Below are 24,947 nucleotides of genomic sequence, written 5' to 3'. Positions count from 1 at the left end.
CCGTTATTCACCCACAAGGGCAGGAATATTTGCTTAGTTCTGTCTATATCTTTAATTGGTTTAGCACTTATGTAGCCCTGAAACTATAGTGCCTGAAACTATACCTGGCCAGAGAAACAGCTCAGCAGATCTTTGGTGAATGAATGGCAGAAATGTACGCTTCCAGGAATGAATGAATGAATGAGTGAATAAGCCAACGAATAGTAAATTGAACAGTTAATGAAGATTGGCTATATTATTTTCATTTGGTGGTTTAATTTTTTCTTTTAGAGCCAACTCTTTTTTTCAGGGTTCAGGTTTCAAACACTTCTGTAGGCCCTGGGAGGCCAGAGATTTTGTGTCTCTATGCCAGATGGCTAAAACAGTCCTGAGGATCCAAAACAATGTTTTGTTGCCTTTTCCTTTATCTCTTAAAAACCAACATCAGCAATGAGCAGCCTGCCTCAAATGAGACTGGCAACAAGGCAGGACGCATTAAAAAAACAAAACACAACACAACAAAACAAAAAACTCCTGGCAGCATTAATATAGCAATTTTTCTAGCAATCTCCATCAGTGTCCAGGTCCAGCGCACGCTGTTATATGTGCAAAACATCTGACATATGCGTAACAGGCTTGAACCCCTGGCTGTTGTTTGTATTTCCAAACTGGGGTGCACTAGATAAATGCAGGAATCAGGAACCATCCCTCCTAGTCAAGCATTTGTGGCTCAGTTCTCAGAGCCAGGCCAAACGAGTAATTATAGCTTCCCTCTGTGGTGTACAGGGCAGGAGGCTGATTTAATAAAGGAAGCCTGCTGTCTGTCTCCAGCCTGGCTCTGACTCATGGGACCAGGGAGTCCCAAACTCGCTACCCACAGAGGGCGGGCGAGCAGCTGCGGAGGGTGGTAGGTGCGGGTGGCCGCCTAGAAAAGCCGAAAGCCCAGAGAATGAGGAAACTCCCTGCTTGGCCCTGACGAACCTGCAGCTGGAGCCAGAGGAAGTGAGGCTCAGACAGCGCAGCTGCTGTTCCAGCAACTGCGGCCCCTGCCACACCCTTGAAAGGAGGCCCCCGCCGCGTGGAGATGTAAAATAAAATGGGTTAGTAATTTTCACATTCGGGATTAATTGGGGGAGAAACCAAATCGCCTCTGTGAGGGACGGCTGCCTTTGCATGCTAGGCCGGTGGCTTGGGTTTCTTGTAGGGGCCTTGGGTGGTTGGAGTCTGGAGAGATGAGCGCTCTGTCCTTTTGATTTCCCACTTGGGCAGGGGAGGCAGCTAATTAGGTCTTTACAGCCACAGTGGCAGTTTGACCTGGGAGTGGCTTCAGCTCCGTGAGGGCGACAGTCTGCTCTGGGGAGGATTTGGACTCCACCCTAGTCGGGTCACCCGCGGTCATTTTATCCTTCCTTCCGTCTCCTTCTTCTTCCTCCCCTGGCAGGCAGCCAGATGGAGACAACTTGCCCTCCTCCTCCAGGCCCCGTGGGCCAGGAGATTCCAGCCCGCACCCCTTCCCTTCCCGCTGAGTCATCCACCTCCCGGTCAGGTGATCCTCCCCTGGGCCCTTCTGAGAGCACCTTGACCCATATTCTGAACTCTCCATTGCAGCAGGTTCGAATCGTCCTGAGAGAGGGCCCGCCAGGCCAGCGGGCAGGGGGCCCTGGTGCCGCTGCCGGCAGCCCCAGGCTGCAGACCAGGCGCCCCGGGCAGTAGGAAGGGGGTGCTCCCCACTGAGAACCATCAGACAAGCCTGAAAACTGGAGAGTTAGGAGGCTGTGTGCCCGGCGGGGGGAGGGAGGTGTCGAGTTGAGTCAGCTGGGAAAGCTGACAGCCACTGGGAGACACACGCCTCCTCCCCTCCTGCTTCGGGCTGGTGGCTCCGTGCCAGGCCCCGACTGAGCGGGCTGCCAGGGACAAGCAGGGCAGTGAAGGGCACATGCGATCCTGGCTCCAGGGTTGGGTGATACTGCTGTCCAGGGGAGGGGAAAGGTGAGGAACTATGCAAATCATGGGATCAACCTAGATGACTCATCGGGATAATCCCAGCCGAGAAAATAGCTCCACCCCACCCCTACCCACAAGGAACAAGTTCCCGTCCCCAAATCACCCACAAAACAGCCTCGACTTACTTTGTCTATGGGTTCTTTGTGCAGTTGCGGCCTGTGCGCTCTTTGTGTCCCCTGAATGTGAGGATAATGGGGGCGGTGCTGTGGGAAAGGAAATCAGCAGGGAAGGGTTCGGAATCAAACTTCAGTCGCTGTAGGCTTCAGTCTCCAATCTGTCACCGGGGGCAGGGGTTTAATAAAACCACACTACGTACATCAAATGGTGTGAGCGTTAGGTCAGATGGCATGTGTAAAAATATTCTATTAATCATGCATAATTATGCGTAACTATACGATGTTCTCTTCTCTAGATTGTTATATCATTCCCTCCTTCTTCTTTTTGTTTTTTTTTCTAAATTGTTTGGCAGCGCCCTGCCGCACATAGGATCTCCCCCCACCAGGGATCACACCCGCACCCCCTGTAGTGAAAGGACAGAGCCTTAACCACTGGGCCGCCAGGGACCCCCAACCCCAGCCCCAGCCCCTTCTGAGAGGATCATTTTATTTGCTGAATGTCCCAGACATAGAAGAGCCTGGCCCTGGGTGTGTTCACAAATGCAAACAGAAAACAGAAGTTTCTGGCTACTTTGTGGTCTATCAAGTCTAATGCGTAGCCCCACGTAGCATGATTACACGCCACCCACAGGTTAACTGTACATCATTTTATTCTTTCATATCAAGAAGAGCTGTGCCTGTATCATAATTTGGATAATAATCTGCAGACTGGAGCAAAGTTCATTTTTTAAATCAGAATGTAAACTTAAGAAGAAGTTACTGCCTGGGGCACCGTGAGTGCTAGATGGCAGGGCCGGTGCAAGTGACACGGGTGGAAGCAAAGATGAAGGGAAGAGGGAAAGAAGGGAATTAGTCACTGTAGGAGCAGAGCTGGATTTACCAGGAAGCTAATAATGCTTAAATTTCAGGGCCCTTCATTTGCATGCATTCCAAGGCCTGGTACCTAATTTTTAATTTGTAATTACGTATTCCTTTCCTAAAAGCGAGCCCGCAGTATTGTATACACTTCAGGCCCCACCACACCTGGATCTGTCCCTTTCCAGAACGTCTCTGAGAGACTCAACCTTTGTTCTTGTGTAAGATTCACAAGCACAAAAGAAATGCAAGTGGTATGGGGGATGTGGCATTTCCACGTTGTCTCCACCGTGAACTCCAAATCTGAAATTTGCAGGAAGATCCACATGTAAGCCATGCAAGGGCAACACCCTAAGGAATGGGATGTAGAAAGAGGGTGGAGGTCAGGAATGCACAGAATTATTGGGCCAATTCCAACTGACTTCCCGAATCCACTGTGGTAGTTCCAGGACTCTGCGGTGTCCAGGTTTGAATCTGGTTGCACAGCATGGGACAGTGGAAAGACAGTGGCTTGCAATCTGGAAGTCTCTAACTAGTCCTGGCTGGTCTTCTCTAGTCCTCTCTCATTAACTAGCTATGTGGCCCTGGTGGAGTAACTTAACCTCTTTGGGTCTACATTTAAGATAACGGTGGGTGCTTTCAGAGGGCTTTGCTTAAATTGCCTTGTTCATCACTGTATTCTCATTGTTGAGTGCAATGTAATAATAATAAAAGTAATAATTAGTATTATTTTATATTAATAGCAAAAATTTTCATAGTGCTTATAGATGTGGAAACTGAAGTACAAAGCTGTTACTAAATTTCCCCAGGTCATCCATCTAGTACATGGCAAAGCTGTGATTCAAACTCAAGCAATCTGTCTCCAGAGTCCCCCTTTTCAATCACTTTACATTTTAAATACATATTTTTTTAAACTAATAGATTTTATTTTTTAGAACACTTATAGGTTTACAGAAAAATAGAGAGACAGTACAGAGAGTTTGAGGAATGAAGCAAATCAGCAAATGAAGTATCCTTTGATTGAGACCATGATTCATTACCCAAGGTACATGGGAAAGAAACTGGTGAGCTCTCCATTTTGTATAGGTTACTCCACCTAATTCTCATAGCTAACTACTTTGTTAAGTAGGTAGCATTAACAGCATTTTTCAGTGAGGAAACTAAGGCTCAGAAAGGCTAGGGGACTTGTCCCAGGTAATGCAGCAGATGTAGGTTTAAGACTAGAAAGTTATGATGTATCGGATCCTAAAGATATGTTTACCTCTCTGAAAACTTCGTAATTATCACCAAAAGGTATTTTGTCTTATGTTTATTTCCCTAACGTTCACCTCTAGTGCCACAGAGTTTTAAAAATGCTTTGTAACCTTTTATATCTTTTGGTCCAGGAAGGTGGGTGAGGCAGTGATTATGATTCCATTTTATAGAGGAGGCTACTCAGGCTGTAAAAATTAAGATCCTATGATAAGTGCTGAGGTAGAGTCAGGACTGAAACACGATTTGTTGACTCTCCTCCCTTTTCATTCAAGCATCCCTCCATCATAAACTACCTCACTGCACGTTTACTCTTGCTAAGCCCACACAGAGGAAATACCTTGTTTGCTATGAGTCCCCGAGGGACTGCCTCTCTTCCCAGAGGTCGGCCAAGAAAATTTTTCCAAAACCGAAGCTTTGACTTCGTTTAAGTCCTTTACTACATGTTTGGCATTTTATCTGCTCGGTTGCCAAAGCATGGAGGGAAAGGGTTAACTGTGCCATTTTCTTCCCCCCCCTGTACTGAACCAACCCAAGGGGGAGTTGGCCATTTTCAGTTAAAGAAGGTTGTGCCTGATTCTGATGGCGCAATCAGAAACTGCATTGCCAGTGTTGGAAACCCATTTCATGATGGCAGCAAAGAAAGGGTTTCCACTCTGCGCTCAGCTCTCCGGCCAATATAAGTATACTTCTGAAGCAAGCAAATTATCTTTGGCACTTCCCCTTCCTTGACAGCCTCAAGCTGGAGGCACCCAACTTATTACCCCAGAGCAGAGCATATTCTTTTTCGTTCGTTTGTGTGTTTTTACTTGATCTTCTTATTTTGAAAAAAATTTCAAACCCATGGAAATGGTGCAAGAATGAGGCATCATAGATTAAGAAGGGCTTCCTTAACGTTTTTATTTTAATTTTCTATACAATTTTTAAAGATTACACTCCATTTACATTTGTTACAAAATGTTGGCTGTATTCCCCATATTGTACAATATCATCCTTGTAGCCTGTCTTACAGCCAGTAGTTTGTACCTCCCACTACCCACCTCCTGTACCGCCCCTCCCCCCCAAGAGGGTTAATTAACTTTAAAAACCTTATTTAATGTAATTTTTTTTATTTTAAAATGTTAATTTTATTTATTTTGACTAGGAGTTACATTTGTCTGGTTCAAAATTCAAGAGGATATACAGTGAGAAGTCTCTCCCAAACCTTGTCCCCCATTATCCAGTGTCCTTTTCTAGAAGAAGCCAATGATTCAGTTTATTATGTACCCTTCCAGAGATACTTCATATGTATACAAGAAAATATAATTGTATGCATGTATTCTTGTTTTGCCTCTTTTTCCCCATGATAGCATACTCTATTATCCCACATCTTGGTTTTGTATTTGAAATCATTCTAATTCCATTCATAAAGAGTACTCTCAAATTTAAAAAAATGATTTTATTGTATTCCATTGTATGGGTATTCCATAATTTGGTTAACCAGGTCCCCAGGGTCATCACTTAAGTTGTTTCTAAACTTTTGCCTTTACTGACAGTACTGTAATGAATAACCCTGTACGTGTGTTATTCCTTAGGATAGATTGTAATAGAGACCAGAATTAAGGTTCTACTATGAGATTATGTCCGGGAGGTTTCATAAGTTCAGGTACTTAGAAGGCAGGTCATTCCTTGCCTCTGTTCTACACTCCTTTGATCTGTGATTGGTAACCTAATCTTACATGCTCTAGGTCTTTAAATTTTCACTGGTGCTATCTCCAGTCATAGCAGTGATAAAAGAACTTTTCAGCATTTTCTCATGCTAAGATGGTCTGTTTCTCACTGGTCTCTGGTGCCCACCTCTGCTCAGAACATTGGCCAGTTAGTTCAACAAATAGTACCTGTGTTGCTACCATGAATCTAAACTGGTCTGGGACCCATCAGTCAATTTGTGTTCTGACCTTGGTGCCAGGTTAGAACCCTTGAACCAGAAGTTCAGGCTTCATGCTGTTTGTATTTGAGAAATAAATCAAAGTTTCCCAAGTGTGCTGTTAGAAGAATTCAAAGAAGCATGGTAAAAAGGTATAAATACCAACACCAACAACAAAAATGATAAACAGTTATTTCCCAAAGGACAGCTGGAAGGCAGTGCTGCAAAGTTAAGTAGCCAGGAACATACTCTGCTGCTTTTTCAAATTAGGTCTGTTACATATATTTACTAGGACACATTTCAGATAAAGAACTAAACTCCATCATTGTTAGCTCAGAGGAAAAGAAGAAAGGTTCATAATCTAGTTAAAGATGCAACTGCCACAATAAACACACACACACACCACACCACCACCATCACCATACCCCACACCCCACACCTTACATATGATGTGGTTACACTGTAGCATTTTGAAAAAAAAAAAAAAAATCAATCTCATTTAGCATCCTGCTTCCCAGATGGGCTACCCTACATCTATTCTAAATATTTAAAAAAAAAAGACTGTATTTCGTCCTTGAAAGTATTTAGGAAAGGAAATACGTACGTTCGTTCCACCAAATATATATGTATATAAAGGAAAGATTACATCAAAACTTCTGAGCAACCTTCCAGCTTTAAAATATGTAGTCACTCTCATCATCAAGAAGTTCTCCTTGGACTTCCCTGGTGGCACAGTGGTTAAGAATCCGCCTGCCAATGCAGGGGACACGGGTTCGAGCCCTGGGAAGATCCCACATGCCACAGATCAACTAAGCCGGTGCGTCACAACTACTGAGCCTGTGCTCTAGAGCCCGTGAGCCACAACTACTGAAGCCCATGCACCTAGAGCCCGTGCTCCGCAACAAGAGAAGCCACCACAATGAGAAGCCCACGCACCACAATGAAGAGTAGCCCCTGCTCGCCGCAACTAGAGAAAGCCTGCACGCAGCAACGAAGACCCAATGCAGCCAAAAATAAATAAACTTATATTAAAAAAAAAAGTTCTCCTTTCTATCTGTTAACTATTTTTAAAAAAATATTTATTTATTTATTTGGTTGCCCCAAGTCTTAGTTGCAGCAGGCGGGCTCCTCAGTTGCGGCACGTGGACTCCTTAGTTGTGGCATGGGAACTCTTGGTTGCGGCATGCATGTGGGATCTAGTTCCCTGACCAGGGATCGAACCTGGGCCCCTGAATTGGGAGTGCAGAGTCTTAACCACTGCGCCACCAGGGAAGTCCCCTGTTATCTATTGAAATAATTGTCACCCGAGGCTTGAGCATGATACGTGACAAGTTCATTTATTTCATAAACCTTTATTGAGTATCTACTGTGGACCAGGCACTGCCACAGCCCTGAGGATGTGGTGGACAGACAGAGATCTTTATCCCATGGGGCTTATGTTCTAGTGGAGGTGGAGACAGTAAACAACAGCAAAAGATACAGTATATTACATGGTGCTAAGTGATATGGGGACAAATAAAGCAGGGGACGCAGTAGGGAGTGTGGGGACAAGGGGGGAGGGGCACATTTTTTAAAAAAATTATTTTATTTTGGGCTGCGTTGTGTCTTCGTTGCTGCACGCAGGCTTTCTCTAGTTGCGGTGAGCAGGGGCTGCTCTTCGTTGCGGTGCGTGGGCTTCTCATTGTGGTGGCTTCTCTTGTTCCGGAGCACGGGCTCTAGGCACGCGGGCTTCAGTAGTTGTGGCACGCAGGCTCAGTAGTTGTGGCTCACAGGCTCTAGAGCACAGGCTTGGTAGTTATGGCACGCAGGCTTAGTTGCTCCGCAGCATGTGGGATCTTCCTGGACCAGGGCTCGAACCCGTGTCCCCTGCATCGGCGGGCGGATTCTTAACCACTGTGCCACCAGGGAAGTCCGAGGGTCACAATTTTAATTTGTGAGGTTAAGGAAGGCCTCACTGAGAAAGTAGCATTTGAACAAAGTCCTGGAGGAGGGGAGGTGATATAATGGTGGCCCTTCAGGTACAAAGTAAATAAACCTCCTTTGTGGTATAATTTGAGGGTAAGCCCTTTTTATCTCCAAATGTTCTTTTCACCAACTAATCATGATTCCTAAAATTCTATTATTAGTGATATACACTTAGGTTAAGATGCTAAAATAAAAAATATACAGTTCTGAACTATTAAAACCTGTGGGTGAATTTGTTTATCTGATACTTTTGTAAGTTTCAGCGATGGAGGAGAGTAAGGTGATTGAACAGGGGGAGGTATGTGCAGTGATAACAGATTTGAGGACGTGCAAGGGGCAAGAATGTGACACAAGGGCCTGGGTTGCCGCCGCTGGGAGCAGGACTGAATCCTCCTTAAGAATTGCTCTCATTTTGCCTGCTGTGTCCACACCCATGTTGCCCAGTCCTGGGGCTGATCCTGGGGTTCTCAGCCAGTTCCTCCTGACCATAGTGCTAAGGGAGGTGCTCTGGGATGCAGGAAACAGGCTGATGGGTGGTTTAATAACATCTCCCCGGGGGCTCGGCAGAGTGTTTGGAGTTGTGCTGCAGACAGTCGTGTAAAAGGGGACACACAGGAAAGCAAGTCTGAGACTTGTAGCTCTATTAGTCTGTGGTTAATTTAACAGCTCTCAGAAAAATAAACGAGTCAGGAAACTCTGAAAGTTTCCTCCTTAATCAATGCAGGAAAGCAGCGTTATGTATGATGACATTCACCTCATCTTTTGAAATGAGATTATCCCCTATGTCTGTATCTTAGGTTTACCTTTGTTCCTATAAGTCCCATTCTCAAAAAATCCTTCTATAGACAAAAGCTTTAGACCATGGGTCACAAACTCAAATGCCTACAGGGACCAGAGAATAATGGACACGAGTAGGTAGGGATTGGTGGGGACCGAGACACAGTGGAGAGTGCTTGCCTCTCCTCAGCTCCTGGGAGTGTTATCAACTGGGAATGAAAGTTCAGTATTGCTAGAATTTTTCATTTTTCAACAGAAGGTGGAAATCCAAATTTTTAGGCAAAATCTTCTGATTTTTAAATGTTGGCAACCAGTCCAAGACAGTTGGATACACTGTACAGGCCATTTAGGATGTCTGATATAAACAGAGAATTTTGGTACATTATGGAACACGATAGCGAAGGTAGGCAGAGGAGGGACATCTGATCAACCTGCAAGTTTGAGAAGGTAAATTTTTTAGGGAGTTGACTGCTTTGCCAAGGTTCTGCCTCATCTCTTTAACCAGTTATCTTGGGAAATAAATCAAAATTTCCCAAGTATGCTATTTGAAGAATTCAAAGCTAGGAACCTTGGAGTCGTCCTGGTGGCATGGGAGAAAATGCTGAACAGAGAATTCAGAGGCCTGGGTCCTAGTGTTGGTTCTTTCACAAACTCAGGGGGCTACCTTGGGTGGATCTCTCAGTCCCTTGGGGTTTAATTCCCTTATCTGCAGAATGAGGGGCTGGACTTAACGGATTTTTAGAATGTCCCCTTCCAAGCCCAGGAAGTCTTCAGACATGCATTCAAGGGGTGGAGAAGGGCAGGGCATCCCAAAGCTCACAGAAAGGCTGCTCAGCTTTTGTTCTGTTTTTTCATTCGGGACTTCTGCTTTTCTGTGTTTTAGATCTTGAGCTTCTGCCAAAAAAAAAAAAATCTTTTTAAAGAAAGAGTTTCCTCATTTTCAAAAAAGTTTCAAAATCATTAAATTAGTTTATCAGTATCAATAATATGTTATTAGTTGAGGTTTGCAAACTCTATGAGGTGTGCAGCTAATCGAAATGATAGGTTTTTTCTCCATTTGTCTACCACTGCTTGTCTGGTTACAGCTGCTGCCAGCTCCCACCTCAGGCATAAATCAAATCAACAAGTGGCCAACAAATAGTTTAGGAAGATCTGACACACGACCCAGTTCAATAGATTGTTTGGGGGGGATTTAAGAAAATCTTTCTTTTGGTGATCAGATGTGTTGTTTTTGTGATACTATATATACCTATAAGATAGAGTCATATTTGCTACTAAATAAGCTTTTCCTGGTTCACATGATTTGGTAAATTATAGCAACTTTTCACAGTGATCTGCAGCTTCCAGGGGCTCTGACACTGGGAGAAATCTGAAAATCACTCGACTGACTTTTAAAAATCAGCTGTAATTTATTGATAATCTAATATGTGCCGGTTTTAGGTATATCATCTCTAAGCTTCAGATTATTTGCACTGCAAAAGAGATATTTTTAATCTCTATTTTACTAATAAATAAAGAAACTAAGTGAGGTTAAACTAGGTGAGGTTAAAGACTTACCTGGACCACATAGGATTCTAACCCATACCTGTCCCAGCATGTTCTCAGCCAGACAACCTCAAAGGTCGCTTCTAACCTTGAGAAGTTAGGAGGCAGGAGTTCTTCTGTTTTAAGCTGTCCTAGGATCAACTGCAAAACTGCTGTCAACTTGCAACTTTCCAGATCCTCTTACCTACTGAAACCCTTGAATTAAGTTTTGTTAACTCATAGTCATTCAAGTTTAGTGCCCTGATCTTTACTAATAAGAGGGTCTCTGAATTTAAATAGTCCCTTGCATAGTCAGGACATCTTCTGTAGGAGATGAAAGAACTTTAGATCAGACTTTTGGGGATGAATAGGTGGATTTATCGTGTTATGTCTGTACTTGGCCAAGCTGAGTTTCTCCTGTTGCAGAAGAAATGGCTTTCCCTGTTGGGTGATCTACATACTGTTCTGGTCTAATGGATTCAGTTTCCCTAGTGGACAACTTTTTTGTTCAACACTTTGCTGGACACATAGTATAACCTAGGTCAGTATTTCTAATGACAGTAACCACTGGATTTATTTACTTATTTATTTGCTTAAAAGTTCACCTACATGGGCTTCCTTGGTGGCGCAGTGGTTAAGAATCTGCCTGCCAATGCAAGGGACATGGGTTCGAGCCCTGGCCTGGGAAGATCCCACATGCCATGGGGCAGCTGAGCCTGTGCGCCACAACTACTGAGCCTGTGCTCTAGAGCCCGCGAGCCACAACTACTGGAGCCCGCACACCTAGAGCCCGTGCTCCGCAACAAGAGAAGCCACCGCAATGAGAAGCCCGTGCATCGCAACGAAGAGTAGCCCCCTCTCGCTGCAACTAGAGAAAGCCCGCGTGCAGCAACAAAGACCCAATGCAGCCAAAAATAAATTAAATATTTTTTTAAAAAAGGAGCTTATAAAAAAATGTTCACCTACAAGACAGTAGACCAGTAATTTTCATTTACACACCGCAACATTTTCGGAGAATAATGTTTGTGAACATTATTAGTAAGAAACAGAAATGTGAGGCAGAGAGCATAGGTGTTCTGATTCTCATTTAACAGGCAAGAAAAATTGCTTATAATTCATTCACTTGGCAAGTGGTAGGGCCTGAATTTCTACTTGTAATCCTGTGTGCTCCATTTTACTAAAGTCATTTGGTTTTTCTAACTGGAGGGGAAACCAATTGACTTTCAGCATGAATCTAGGTTTTGTTAACAGTTCTGATGGTGATTTTGAAAAATAAAGGAAAAATAGTTTATTAATTGCACAGCTTGAGAAAAATATCAATAACCATTGCTTTTCCTTAAAAAAAAAAGTAGAGGTCCCAATTATTCATAAGGTCTTCAAATTTAGAGTTTGCCATAACAAAAAATATGGACAAATGTTTCTGAGCCCACCACTACTTGGTCTCTGTTTCCTGCAAGAAAGAGGATGGAATTTGGACACATCCCTCTGGGAGCATTGTTTTTTATTCACTTTGCACTTGAGTGATTGGTTGATTGCCTCTGACTTCTACTGCTATATGAAGGGGTTTGTTGATGACTTTCTTTTATGAAGGAAGAGAGAAGTGTGCTGGAACTTTCCCCTTTGAGTTTGAGGTTTTGAGAGCAGGTCCTAACAGATGAACCTCAGTTACTTGGGTGCCTTTTCTCTTTCTTTCCTGGGAGGTTAATTTTTCATTTGGTTTGTGCCTAATTCTGCCCCTTTGCGATAGCGAGGCAGGTATTCAGAAGCCACAAGGGTAGTCTGAAGAACACTTTAGGTTGCCCTAGACAGAGGTGACACAGAAACGACTCACCTAGAGGATAAGAACACGGTAGTTGGATAGTTATTCAGTTTCGTGTTACTTAGAGCAGTACTTTCTACCTTGGCTGCACAAGCAATGACACAAAGAGGTTTTAAAACATATTGGTGCCTGAGACTCATCACCCCTAGGTTGGGGCAGGGTCTAAGCAAAGGTAACTTTTAGGTTTCCCAGGTGATTCTAGTATGCAGTTAGCTTTGAGAATCTCTCATCGAGGCTTCCAATATCTTATTCAAAACCAGGTGAGATAACCCCAAATGACAGCAGTTCTTTCTCCCAGGACATTACAGGTATTTTGGGTGAACATTTCATTCAGTGGAAAATACACATTTCTTTTTTTCTCTTTCTTTTTTTTTAAGTGAGAGTTTTTTTTTTAATTTTTATTTTATATTGGAGCACAGTTGATTAACAATGTTGTGTTAGTTTCAGGTGTACAGCAAAGTGATTCAGTTATACATATACATGTATCTATTCTTTTTAAAATTCTTTTCCCATTCTGGTCATTACGGAATATTGAGTAGAGTTCCCTGTGCTATACAGTAGGTCCTAGTTGGTTATCTATTATAAATATAGTGGTGAAAATACACACTTCTTGAGCACCTGTGTTCTAGGTGCCGAGAATACTTCCAGGAACAAGACTGAGCCTGCCTTGGCCTCGAGATGCTTGGTTTCTAGTGGGCGGAGACAAACACACACACACAGGATTGTGGTGTTTACAAGGAAACCACCGGGGTAGTTAGGGGTCAATGAAGGCCTCTGTGAGGAGCAGCCATACCTAGAGCCTACGGAAAGGCAGAGGGAATAGAGGGTGAAAAGTTCCCGAGACAAGGAAGAGTGGTATGTTTGAGGAACAGAAAAGACTGCAGTCACTTTTGTTTATCTACAAACAGGAGTGCCAGAGAATGAGCAAGCTCCAGCCTGACATTTCTTACAGTTTCCACAAATCACTCCGTATATTCTTGCCAAATAGTACACACTCTGAAAAGGGAACACAAGGAAAAGTGTCTTCTAGGAGCCAGGGTACTGTGTGCTGGACGAAGACGGCTCCACGGGATTAGCCAAAAATTGCTGACTATGCGAAAAAGTCAGGCAGTCCTTCATGACACTGAGCTAGACCGTGAGAAAAGGGAGAATTCAGTTATGTATTTGATAGCCAGAGGATTTGGCCTAATGCTTCGGTCTTTTATCTTGTTGCTAACCATCACTCAAATACAGCCAATCAGTGAGGCAGAACTGGCCCCGTTTTGGGAGAAATTCAGTTCTCTGATATACTAGTTTTGAGGTCTCTACCCAGCCAGACTTTCTGGAAGGTGAAACGTTTGTCAACTATTTGTAATGTTGGAGAAATCAAATATGTGCCTGTAGGAGACAATTTCTATGAATTTCTTGTTTTAAGAAACATTGACTCAGCTCCTTTCCTGGTTTCCACACAAGACTTCTACTTAAACTGCACAGGGTCTGGGAATTCCCTGGCAGTCCAGTGGTTAGCACTCTGCGCTTTCACTGCTAAGGGCCCAGGTTCAGTCTCTGGTTGGGGAACTAAGATCCCCCAAGCCATGTGGCGTGGCCAAAAAGAAAAAAAAAAGGAATTGTGCAGGGTCACTAACTGCTTACCATCTAATGGTAACCAGAAAGCTACACTGACTTACTTTCAACAAAATTTTCTAAGGCCTCTCTGCTCTTGAATTTAAAAAAAATTTTTTCAGTCATATAACCTGGAATTAATTTTCCTGGTTGGCATGTTGTCACTCTTCCTCTATAAAACAAACCATGGGGTTCAGTGCAGAGAAAACAACTATAATGAATATGCATCCTCAATCAGAATGTCCAGGAATTCCAATAATCTCCACATGCTTTTACGTAAGAGACCGCATGCTGCCCTGATAAAAAAAGAGTGCTTTAAAAGGTGATATTAATAAGAAAGATAGCCCTTCTTAAGAAATCCATATGAGGTAAGAAAAAACTCACTCAGTTATTTAAAAAAAATGCAAGACCATGTAATGGTTAAAGGATTTATTTTATTCCTAACAATAATATACGAGTTTTATAAGCTCTTTCCAAGACAGAATAAGGAGCGTGAAACCTGGCCGATGGGATTATGGAAAGATGGTGACCAAATTATAGTCATGGCTATAACTAACGAGGAAAAACAAATCAAGAAATATTCAGAGGAAACCTGGTGCAATTTTCTCTTTTTTGAAGCTTAAACAAGACAAGATGGGTTTAAATTGCACCAGGATGGATTTCTCCTTGAAATAAGATGCCCATAATGCCTATAAAACAAACCAGTTGATTAGAAAAATACATGTCTACAGTTTCCATTAGTCCTTAGGCTCTGTGGTATAGAGCATACGTGGTTTTTTTAGTATACCAATTACAGTACCTGTAAATGAAAGTTAAGTATTAATAAATTAATAAAAATAATTAGTGGGTATTATTTACTTGACAAAACTTTCGCCATGAGGCGAAAGGACCATGCTATCTTTTTCATTGTTGGATTCCCAGCACCTAGCACTGTACCTGACACTTCACGGATATTCTTTTTTTTTTTTCTTTTTTCTTTTTTGGCCATGCACACCGTTTGCGGGACTTAGTTCCCTGACCAGGCATTGAACCCGGACCCCGGCAGTGAAAGCGCTGAGTCCTAACCACTGGACCACCAGGGAATTCCTTTTCAGAGATATTCTTTAATTATTTGTTGAATGAATTAATTTCTTAAATTGCAGCTGCCCATCATGCATTTCATCTCCCCAAACTTGATTTAGATATAACTTCTCCAGGAATGCTTATATTACCCAAAGAGAAGCAGATGAACAAAGAGAGGGAATAAGGTGCTCAGGGATGTCTTATCAAGGAAAACAGCAAAACCTCTTTTTTTTTTTTCTGAAGACCTTTTAAGATTAGGACAAGCAACTTTTGTTTGTTGGTTTGTTTGTTTTGTTTTGTTTTTGGCCGTACCATGCAGCATGTGGGATCTTAGTTCCCTGACTGGAGATCGAATCCGGGCCCTTGGCAGTGAGAGCTCGGAGTCCTAACCACTGGACCGCCAGGGAATTCCCAGGACAAGCAACTGTTTATAAAAGCAAAACAGTGGAAAATTTGAACTGCCAAGTAGGATCATGCTTTGAAGTATATTTCTAGCTAAAAGCAGGGGATAAAATAGATACAACTTAGAGACTCTTAAGATCTGTCCCTGATTAAGTAGGCCTAAGATAAGAGTCTGAAGAATGGCTGCCTGGCTGAACACATCCTTTGGATGTTGTTATCAGCAGCCAGTAGATTTGAAAACAGTGCTGAACATGCTTTTAATTGATCTTTGAGGTGCTCTAAGCTACAACTGAAAGCCTGCCCTTTTTTCTATTTGCTTGAACAAGGGTCTGAAAAGGGAGGCTGAAGAGCTTTCTAATGATATCCTTTACCCTTTCTTCTAAAAAGAACCTATGTTTTCCACTGAGTTAAGGAAATTTCACAACACCCAGGGGCTAAAGTGAAGTTAGTTTTTATTCACTACTGAACCAACTTTCAGATTCTTTTCCTAGAGTGGAGAAGTATCTAAGCTCTTCAAGCTACTATTCGTTATTGCAGAAAGATGGAAATCATGTTATATTCCATAATATAATGGGGCATAAAACATTTAAGTTATGAATGTACATAAAATGTGTAAGAGATTAAAAAAGCATTCCTAAAGTACTTACCTTTGGTCTGTGAAACAACATTTTCTTTAGTGCCTCAACCTGTGAATGAATGTCAATAAAGATGAATGAGAAGATATTTTGTCCAAACACATTTGTTCAGTATTTATTATTATTATTATTTTAATATATTTATTTATATTTGGCTGGGTTGAGTCTTCGTTGCTGTGTGCAGGCTTTCTCTAGTTGCGGCAAGCGGGGGCTACTCTTCGTTGTGGTGCACAGGCTTCTCATTGCGATGGCTTCTCTTTGTTGGGGAGCACGGGCTCTAGGCACACGGGCTTCAGTAGTTGTGGAACACGGGCTCAGTAGTTGTGGCTCTCGGGCTCTAGAGTGCAGGCTCAGTAGTTGTGGCACATGGGTTTAGTTGCTCCGCGGCACGTAGGATCATCCCAGACCAGGGATTGAACCCGTGTCCCCTGCATTGGCAGGCAGATTCTTAACTGTGCCACCAGGGAAGTCCCCAGTTTTTATTATTAATAATTTAATATTATTTATATGAAAATAATAATCCCTTCTTCTGTAGCCAACACAGCTGCCAGTCTGGTACACGTACATGGTGAGGGTAAGGTAAATTATACCAAAGTCACAAAACTGGTGAGCCCAATGTGAGAAATAACAGTGCCACTCCAACAGTCTTCAGGTTAAAAAAATTATTTGCTGCTGAATTAATATAAATATAATTAAAATATATGTGTTCCTTTTGTCTCAACATGTGTTCCTATATGTGTGTGTGTGTATATATACACATATATACCTAATATATGGATTTAATGAATGTAATACTATAAAAAGAAGTTGCTGGCTATGCATTACTTTTTAAAAAACAGCTTTATTGCAATAGTATTTACTTAGCATAAAATTCACACTTCAGTGGTATTTAGTATATCCACAGAGTTGTACAAACATCACCACAATCTAATTTTAGAACATTTTCATTACCCCTCCATAAGTACCTATTATCAATCACTCTCCATTCTTCGTCCCCTTCCCTCCTACCCAGTCCTAGGCACCCACTAATCCACTTTCTGTCTCTCTAGATTTGCTTATTCTGGACATTTCATATAAATGGAATCATATATATGGCCTTTTGTATCTGGCTTTTATCATTCTACATAATGTTTTCAGGGTTATTCCATGTTGTAGCATGTAGCAGTACTCAATCCTTTTTTTAAAAATTATTTATTTATTTAGGCTGTGCTGAGTCTCAGTTGCGGCACGTGGGATCTTCGTTGTAGCACGCAGGATCTTTAGTTGTGGCATGCGGACTCTTAAGTTACAGCATGCCTGCAGGATCTAGTTCCCCCACCAAGGATCGAACCCAGGCCTCCTGCATTGGGAGCACGAAGTCTTACCCACTGGACCGTCAGGGAAGTCCCCTCAATCCTTTTTATGGCTGAATAATTTTCCTTTGTATGGATATAACACTTTTGTTCATCCATTTGTCAGTTGATGGATATTTGGGTTGTTTCCACTTTGGGGCTATTATGAATAATGCTGCTATGAACATTTATGTGTAAGTTATTGTGTGGAATATGTTTTCATTTCTTTGGGGTTTCTGGGTCATGTAATAACTATGTTTAACTTTTTGAAGAACTGTTTACCAAAGTGGCTGCGCCATTTTACATTCCCACCAGCAAAGTATGAGGGTTCTAACTTCTCCATGTCCTCATCAACACTTGTTACTGCCTGTCTTTTTTATTATAGCCGTCCTAATCGATGTGAAGTGGTATTTCATTGTGGTTTTGATTTGCATTTCTTTAATAACTAATGATTATTAGAGTGTATTTTATTGTGTGCATATTGACCATTGTATATCTTCACTGGAGAAATGTCTATTTAAAACTACTTTGCCCATTTTAAAATTGGATTTTTAAAAAAATGTTGAGTTGTAAGAGCTCTTTATACATCTGGATACTATACCCTTATCAGATGTATGATTTGAAAGTATTTTCTGTCATTCTGTAGGTGTTTTTCTTTGAACTTTCTTAATGGTGTTCTTTGAAGCACAAAGGTTTTCTATTTTGATATTCAATTTATTTTTTTCTTTAGTTGCTTGTGCAAAAGTTTTTAATTTTAATGAAGTCCAATTTATATTTTCTTTTGTTGCTTATGCTTTTGGTATCATATATAAGAAACCATTGCCTAACCCAAGTTCCTGAAGATTTACTCCTATGTTTTCTTCTTAGACTCTTATAGTTTTACCTCTTACATTTAGCTCTATCATCCCTTTTCATTTATGTTTTGTATTTGGTGTGAGGTAGGGATCCAACTTCATTCTCTAGCGTTTGAATATAGTTTTCTTTCTCGATTTAAATATCTTGGCACCCTTGTTGAAAATCAATTGACTATAAATGTAAAGGTTTATTTCTGGACTCTCAGTTCTATTCCATTGATCTATGTGTCTATTCTTGTGCTAGTACCACACTGTCCAATTACTGTAGTGTTGTAGTAAGTTTTGAAATCAGGAAGTGTGAGTCTTCCAACTTTCTTCTTTTTCAAGGTTGTTTTGACTATTCTGTGGGCATCACTTCTGTAGGTCTCACTGAAGTAGGGTCTAATCCTTAGTTTTGCAGTTTTAGGATCTTGATTGTATCAGTTTTTCCCCAAAGTGAACAGTACCAGAGCATTGGTTCATACCCCTCAAACTTGCAAGAAAATGCCAAGTTTGATATACCATATACATTTTGAGATAGTCCTTTTTTGGTAACCTCAACCAAAATGCCTATACAGGGAACTCCCCCTTACAAGGTGCCAAATTAGTTGATAAAAGTTTGCTTGATAAACATGGAATTGGAAACTAAGGCTGAGGGAGGAATATAGTGTAATGGTTAAGAGTTACAGGCTTTAGGGCCAATCAGTTCTAAGTTTGAATCCTATCTCTGCCACTCAATGATTGTGTAACCAGGGCAAGATTTTGAACCCTCTCCATCTGTAAAATGGGGAAAATAATCCCTTTCTCATAGAGTCGCTGTGAAGGTAAATTAAAATAACAAATATGCAATACTATAACAAAGTTGGAAGTTGCTGGCTTCCTTGGCTAAACTCTTATAAACCCTTACACAGTACTTGGGACTAGTTAGATTTCAGTAAATGTACCTATTGGAGACACTTGTAGAATGCTTCATTCGGGTTGTGAAGAAAGGCTCTCTGACATAGCACAGGCTTCCTAGTGACCTGAAACATCGTGTCTACAGATATGGGGGTCTTTTTGGTTTGAAAGACTTTGGGTAGGAATGGACCCAATTTTACTCTAGAGTGGAATAGAGGATCCTGGAGAGAGCATTGCCTAGTTCTGGACATTCCATTGCCTGATGGAACTAGTAGGCCAGTGTTGCTAGATTTTGATGTTGATGATATTGATTCTTATTAATTTAAATTGCAAAGAGTAGTGTTTACTGATGTAGCCTCTAAATTCCGGGATTTAGAGCCATCCTTTGCAATGGTTTTTCCAGAGTGCACATATCCAGAAACCTCAGTTACCAAGAATACTACTAAGGGGCTTCCTTGGTGGTGCAGTGGTTGAGAGTCTGCCTGCTGATGCAGGGGACACGGGTTTGTGCCCCGGTCCGGGAAGATCCCACATACTGCGGAGCGGCTGGGCCCGTGAGCCATGGCCACTGAGCCTGCGCTCCGCAACGGGAGAGGCCACAACAGTGAGAGGCCCACATACTGCAAAAAAAAAAAAAAAAAAAAAAAAAAATACTACTACTAAGATTTCAGAAGTAAGCAAAAACTCGTCATTGAGCAAAATAGATGTCAAAAACCCTCACGTGCTTGGGGACTTCCCTGGTAGTCCAGTGGTTAATACTCTGCGCTTCCAATACAGGGGGCCCAGGTTTGATCCCTGGACAGGGAACTGTATCCCGCATGCCCCAAATAAAGATCCCACATGTTGCAACGAAGATCCTTAATGCAGCAAAGAAGATCTCGCATGGCACAACTAAGACTGGTGCAGTCAAATAAGTAAATAAATAAATATTTTTAAAAACGAAAAAAACGGGCTTCCCTGGTGGTGCAGTGGTTAAGAATCCGCCTGCCAATGCAGGGGACACGGGTTCGAGCCCTGGTATGGGAAGATCCCACATGCTGCGGAGCAACTAAGCCCGTGCGCCACAACTACTGAGCCTGTGTGCCACAACTACTGAGCCCACACGCCTAGAGCCCGTGCTCTGCGACAAGAGAAACCACTGCAATGAGAAGCCCGCACACCACAATGAAGAGTAGCCCCTGCTCGCAGCAACTAGAGAAAGCCCGTGTGCAGCAACAAAGACCCAACGCAGCCAAAATTAATTAATTAAAAACAAAAAACCAAAAAAACCTCATGTGCTTAACTCACAGGAGAACCCCACAGAAAATCTTTACTCAAATCTTGAAAGTCTAAACTAATAGAAGTTTATCTGTGTCTAGGTTCATAGTACAATAGAAGCATTAAAAACAAAACAAAAAAACAACGAAAGAAGGTTGTTAGGTAGGACAATGGAGAAGTGTCAGCCCAGGAGTGATAAAGGAGACAAAAAAACCCGAAAACAAACAAACAAAAAAAAACAGATGTAAATTTAATCATAAAAACAGCATTCTAGAGGTCATTATTATAGGGACAAATCTACATAATTTTGAGGGCATTCATTGGTCATAATAAACTGCAATAGTGTTGATAATGATGCTCCTTAATCACCAAACTTTATTTTTTCAAAGGGCTGTATTCAAGAAAACGTGAGTTTTCTTTGGGAGAAAAGTTCTGTCAAGTAGGTAAAGTTGATAAATGAGATGTTACTGGCCTTAGATTTGACTCAACAGGTTGGATTTGCAAACTAAAGTGGTATTCAAATAAGTAGTGTAGCGAGCTCAGAGATGAATTGTTTCCGTGCATTCTTATCCTAGTGTGTAGTTGTTGTTAAGTATCCTTGAGGGGAATCGAAACTGTAATTGTAACTTCTCTCTCAGCAGGGTTTTCTCCTAACCCTTTCAGTATCTCAGCTAAATAGAGTTGTGTTGCTCTACTCTGGAGAGCCTTCACGCGGAATATGAAGAATGAAATTACTTGGCAACTAGCACTCTGTATACCGCGGCCATTCCATTCTGGTGAGGCATAAACAAGCACAGTGACATTGCTCTATGCTTCTTTGTGAAGACAGAAAGTCAAGAGATTTCTGTCAACTGTAAAGTGAATGTTAGATATCACCCTCCTAGGATTTGAAACGGTAAACAGTTCCGAACAAACATCAGGGAGGCTGGCTGAAGTTCTAACGTTCCATTATTTTGTCTTCTCTCGTTCTAATATGGATGCTTAAGTTTTAGTCAGGTATTAAAGCCAGCTCAGGGCCTGAAAGAGAGACCGGTATAATTTTAGAATCGGAAGGCTTTTAGAAAAATGTGTCCAGCCTCTTCATTTCACAGAAGGGAAAACCGAGGCCTTGGGACACGTTATGATTTAATGTAGGTCACTCAGTTAATTAGTGACAGAGCGAGAGGGAACCCAGGTTTCCCCACGCCTTCTTAGGCCGCGGTTTTCTATACGCCCCCTACTTCTGGCCCAACGTCACCTTCTCCCCCGCCCTTCTTTTTTGGCGGGGGCGGGGGGTCTTTCTTTCCCTTCATAGCTGTTTAATTTAGAACGTGGGCCTGACCATGGAGATGACTAGGTGTGTCAGCCTCAGCTCTCTACCACTCGAGGTGCGTACTCTCTCTAGATTAGGGCTTGGTGCTGGATCTCTCCTCAGCCTGGTGCCTTTTCCGCGGCAGGTGCTTAGCACCTGGACTGAATCGCTGCATCATCGCGGCGACACTCTCCTTGCTCCCGATTTTAAAGCACAGGCGTGTGCCACCGCAGTCTCAGAGCGAAGTGAGAACCAGGGTCCAAGACTACGGCCGTGTCAAGAGGGAGGCTCTAGAAACTCTCGCGGTTCCTCGGCGGCCCCGGGCCCAGCGTGTGAGTGACCTCGGCGCCGACCCCGCCACCGGTCAGCTCGCGGCTAGGGCGTGCCTGCCGGGCCTGACGTGGCGGCCGGGCCGCGGGGAGGGGAGAGGCCGCCGCGAGGGCGCGGCCTGACGTGGCGGCCGCGGCGGGGCGGCGACGGGAGCCCGGGCCACTGCACTGCCCCGCGCTCCGGCCAGAGGGCGCCCGGCCCCAACACTTCCCCGCCCCGAGGCCGCCCAGGGCTCTCGGAGTAACCGCACCGGCGATTGGGTCGGCGGCGCGCGGGGCCATGTTGGAGCCGGGCGGCGACCCCGCCTCCCGCCGCCCTCCGCCCCAGGTCAGGCCGGGCCGTGAGGGAAGGGGAGCGGCAGAGAGGATCCTCCCTCCTCGGTCGCCCGACGCGGCGGGAGCAGCGGCGGGAGCTGCCGCCGTCTCCACCGCCCCTCCGAGCCCGGGCCAATCAGCGGCGCGGGCACAAGTATGCAAATGACGCGCCGGTGCTGCCGGAGTGCCGCTCGCAGGGGCTGGTGGGGTCGCGCTGGGGGAGTGAACTGGGCCAATCAGGCGGGTGCGTGGCGGCGCGGGGGAGGCGGTGCCCCTTCACTCCTCCCTCCTCTCCCTCCCGGCCCCGCGCTGACAGGGGGGCCTGGCCGCGCCGCCGGTAAGTGCCGCAGCTGCCTGTCGCTGCCACCCGCCGCCCCAGGCGTGGGGAGGAAGCCTGGGGCCGCCGCAGGGCAGTGGCCGCTGCTCAACTAGTGGGGAGAGGCGGGGGCGGGTTCTGTCAGCCGGGTGGTCGCCTGAGGCCGCCCCCGCCCGGCCAGCCGCGCGTGTCAGTCTCGGTCGAAGCGGGGGGCGCAGGGGGCGCCTCAGTCATGGCGAAGCCCGAGAACCCGTGAGCGGCGGTGAGTACGTGCCGCCGCCGCTCCGCCGAGGTGGGGGGGTCGGGGCAGGCCGGGCCGCGTTGCCGCCGCCGAGGTGAGGGGCTGGCCCCCGGGGGCGGGCGGGCGAGAGCGCGGGGAGGCCGGGGAGGGGCCGCTGCCCGCACGTGCGGCCCAGCCCGCCCGCGGCCAGCCCCGCTCCTGTCATGGCTGCGGGCTGCTGCCCCCGCCCCCCAGCACGCAGACCCCGGGGTCCGGACCCGGCCGCAGCGCCTGTTGCGTCGGATGGAGGTGAGGGCAGGGCGGGCCGGGCGTGGGTAGGCAGGGCCTCCCTTCCCTGCCCCGTGTGAGGTCGGGGCCTCCCCGTCCGCTCGCTTCCCTCCCGAGGGTCGGGCTTCCCTCCATCCTGCAGCCTCTTCCCCCGCCCGCCTGCTTTCTCGCCTCCGTGACTCATGACAAGGCGTCCCGCGCGAGTGCTGGGTGCCCTCGAGCCCTGGACGCCCTCGGCGCTTTTCCTGGCCTAGGCGTCCGGGTTACGACCGCGCTGCCTCTCTGTTATCCTCCGTCCCGAGGGCCTCTCCATGTCTGCAGCAGGGCCCGGACCCCGGACCCCACCAGCCCCTGTGTGTGTCGGGCCTTCGCCGCGACTGCTGCTTTCTTGGGATCTGGGTGTGGGACGTGATGGGTGGTTCCAGGGCTCTCTTCGCGGACATGCATCCCAAAGCCAAGCGCGACCCAGAAAGCCTGGGTGTCTGACTGGCCTGTCGCAGTCGCCAGCTCAGAGTGGTTTCTGTTTGTTCCTTTTTTGGTTTTGTTTTGCTTTTTTCTGGTTTTGTTTTGTTTTTAAGGAAAATAAAACTTTTCAGAACAAAGTAGACAAGAACTTGTTTTTTTAATGGTGATATTTACAGTGTTACTTTATTGGAAGACTGGGATTTGACGCTTTTGTGACTTTTATCAGTTTATGTGAAATACTCATAAGTACCTCAGAGTCCCCGCCCCCCGTTAAATAAAGTTTATTTTCCTTAATGCAGTCATTATCGCAGTTTAATTTCTCAGTTTTGCATTCCACTTTTCAGCGTTTCGTTTTCTCTGATTTCAGTCTCACCACTTTTACTTAAGTAGCTATGATCTTGAAAAGGAAAGAGGGCTTGTTTTGTAATGTTACTCTATCTAAACTCTGTATAATTGTACAGGTACTTAGAACCATTAGGTCTACAAACACTTGAATATACAGAAGGTGAACTTAAGGGGGGATTCCACTTTACAGAGGGAGGGTTGTGCTGTGTTTGTTTTTGGTGTTTTTGTTTTTGCAAAAGGATGAACATAGTGTTTCTTTTCTGTTTGATTTACAGTACTTGAATTTAAATGTGACTTTTTGCTAATAGGTAGCACAGAGCCTTCCATATGATTGATATTTGATAAATATTTACTAAATGAAAAATATCTATTGCTCCAAGCAAGTAAAACCATGTATCTTCCAAGACTTTTCTGTTTATGCTTCCATTGCCTTAGCACTTCACATTAAATCGTTGTAGTGTACTACAACGTATTGGCAGGTCTCACTCCTTGGGGAATTTCCTATAAAATGCAGATCATATAATATAGACATAAAATGATCTGAGAAAAAGCAAAGTAGTTGCCTCCCAGTTTTGCTTCTGGTATCTCTGTCATCCTTGAACGGTTTTAGGAGAGTGAGGGTAATTGAGAGTTAAAAAACAAAAACGTTGTGATTGATTAACTAGGAGAAGATGATGTCCTAAGGACATAGGAAATAGCGTTAGGAAGAAAACATTGTGCTGGAGTAACCAGTAAAGCCTTCTTGACTTGGAAGGAGTGCTGATTAGAGAGAATCAGGACTTTGTCACTTCACTAGCTATATAGATGTAGTCAAGTTTCTTAAATTCTGTGAACCTTAGTGTGCTCCAGTTTGACAATTCTGTGATTCTAAGTATCCTGAGATCCTCCTCTGAAATGCAAAAATTATGCTTGGATTTAAGTGTTAGAAAAAGCAGAGGTTTTGAAAGAAATAGTGGTATATTGGTATTTCAGGTAAGTTGGCCTTAACCGGAAAACATTTTTAGAATAACCTCAAGTAGGCAAGCATGAATAAAGATAAGCAGTGTTGTCAATGGAAAAAGCCCATGAGAAGATAAGATTAATGAAATCATAACATTTTCAATTTGGAAGTATCTCTAGAAACTTTTAACTGCAAACCCCTTATCTAATATAACTGAATGCCT

At 44.1% G+C, this 24,947-nt stretch overlaps 1 protein-coding gene across 12 annotated transcripts in view; it reads left to right on the top strand.

Moving 5' to 3' along the window:
• CHD9 (chromodomain helicase DNA binding protein 9) overlaps positions 1-24,947 on the top strand; it is a 243,873-nt gene that overhangs the window by 27,801 nt on the left and 191,125 nt on the right. For 6 of the 12 annotated variants that reach the window (XM_079907082.1, XM_079907095.1, XM_079907081.1 and 3 more), the window contains exon 1: positions 22,458-22,487. The exons of 2 other annotated variants lie outside the window; for them this stretch is intronic. The gene's annotated coding sequence lies outside the window, so the exon portion shown is untranslated. 4 more of the 12 variants (XM_079907094.1, XM_079907093.1, XM_079907091.1 and 1 more) reach the window with 4 other exon arrangements.

Source organism: Stenella coeruleoalba (assembly GCF_951394435.1).
Source record: "Stenella coeruleoalba genome assembly, chromosome: 20".
NCBI lineage: Eukaryota > Metazoa > Chordata > Mammalia > Artiodactyla > Delphinidae > Stenella > Stenella coeruleoalba.
The sequence above is the reverse complement of the archived record's forward strand: the minus strand, read 5'-3'. Positions and strand labels throughout refer to the sequence as shown.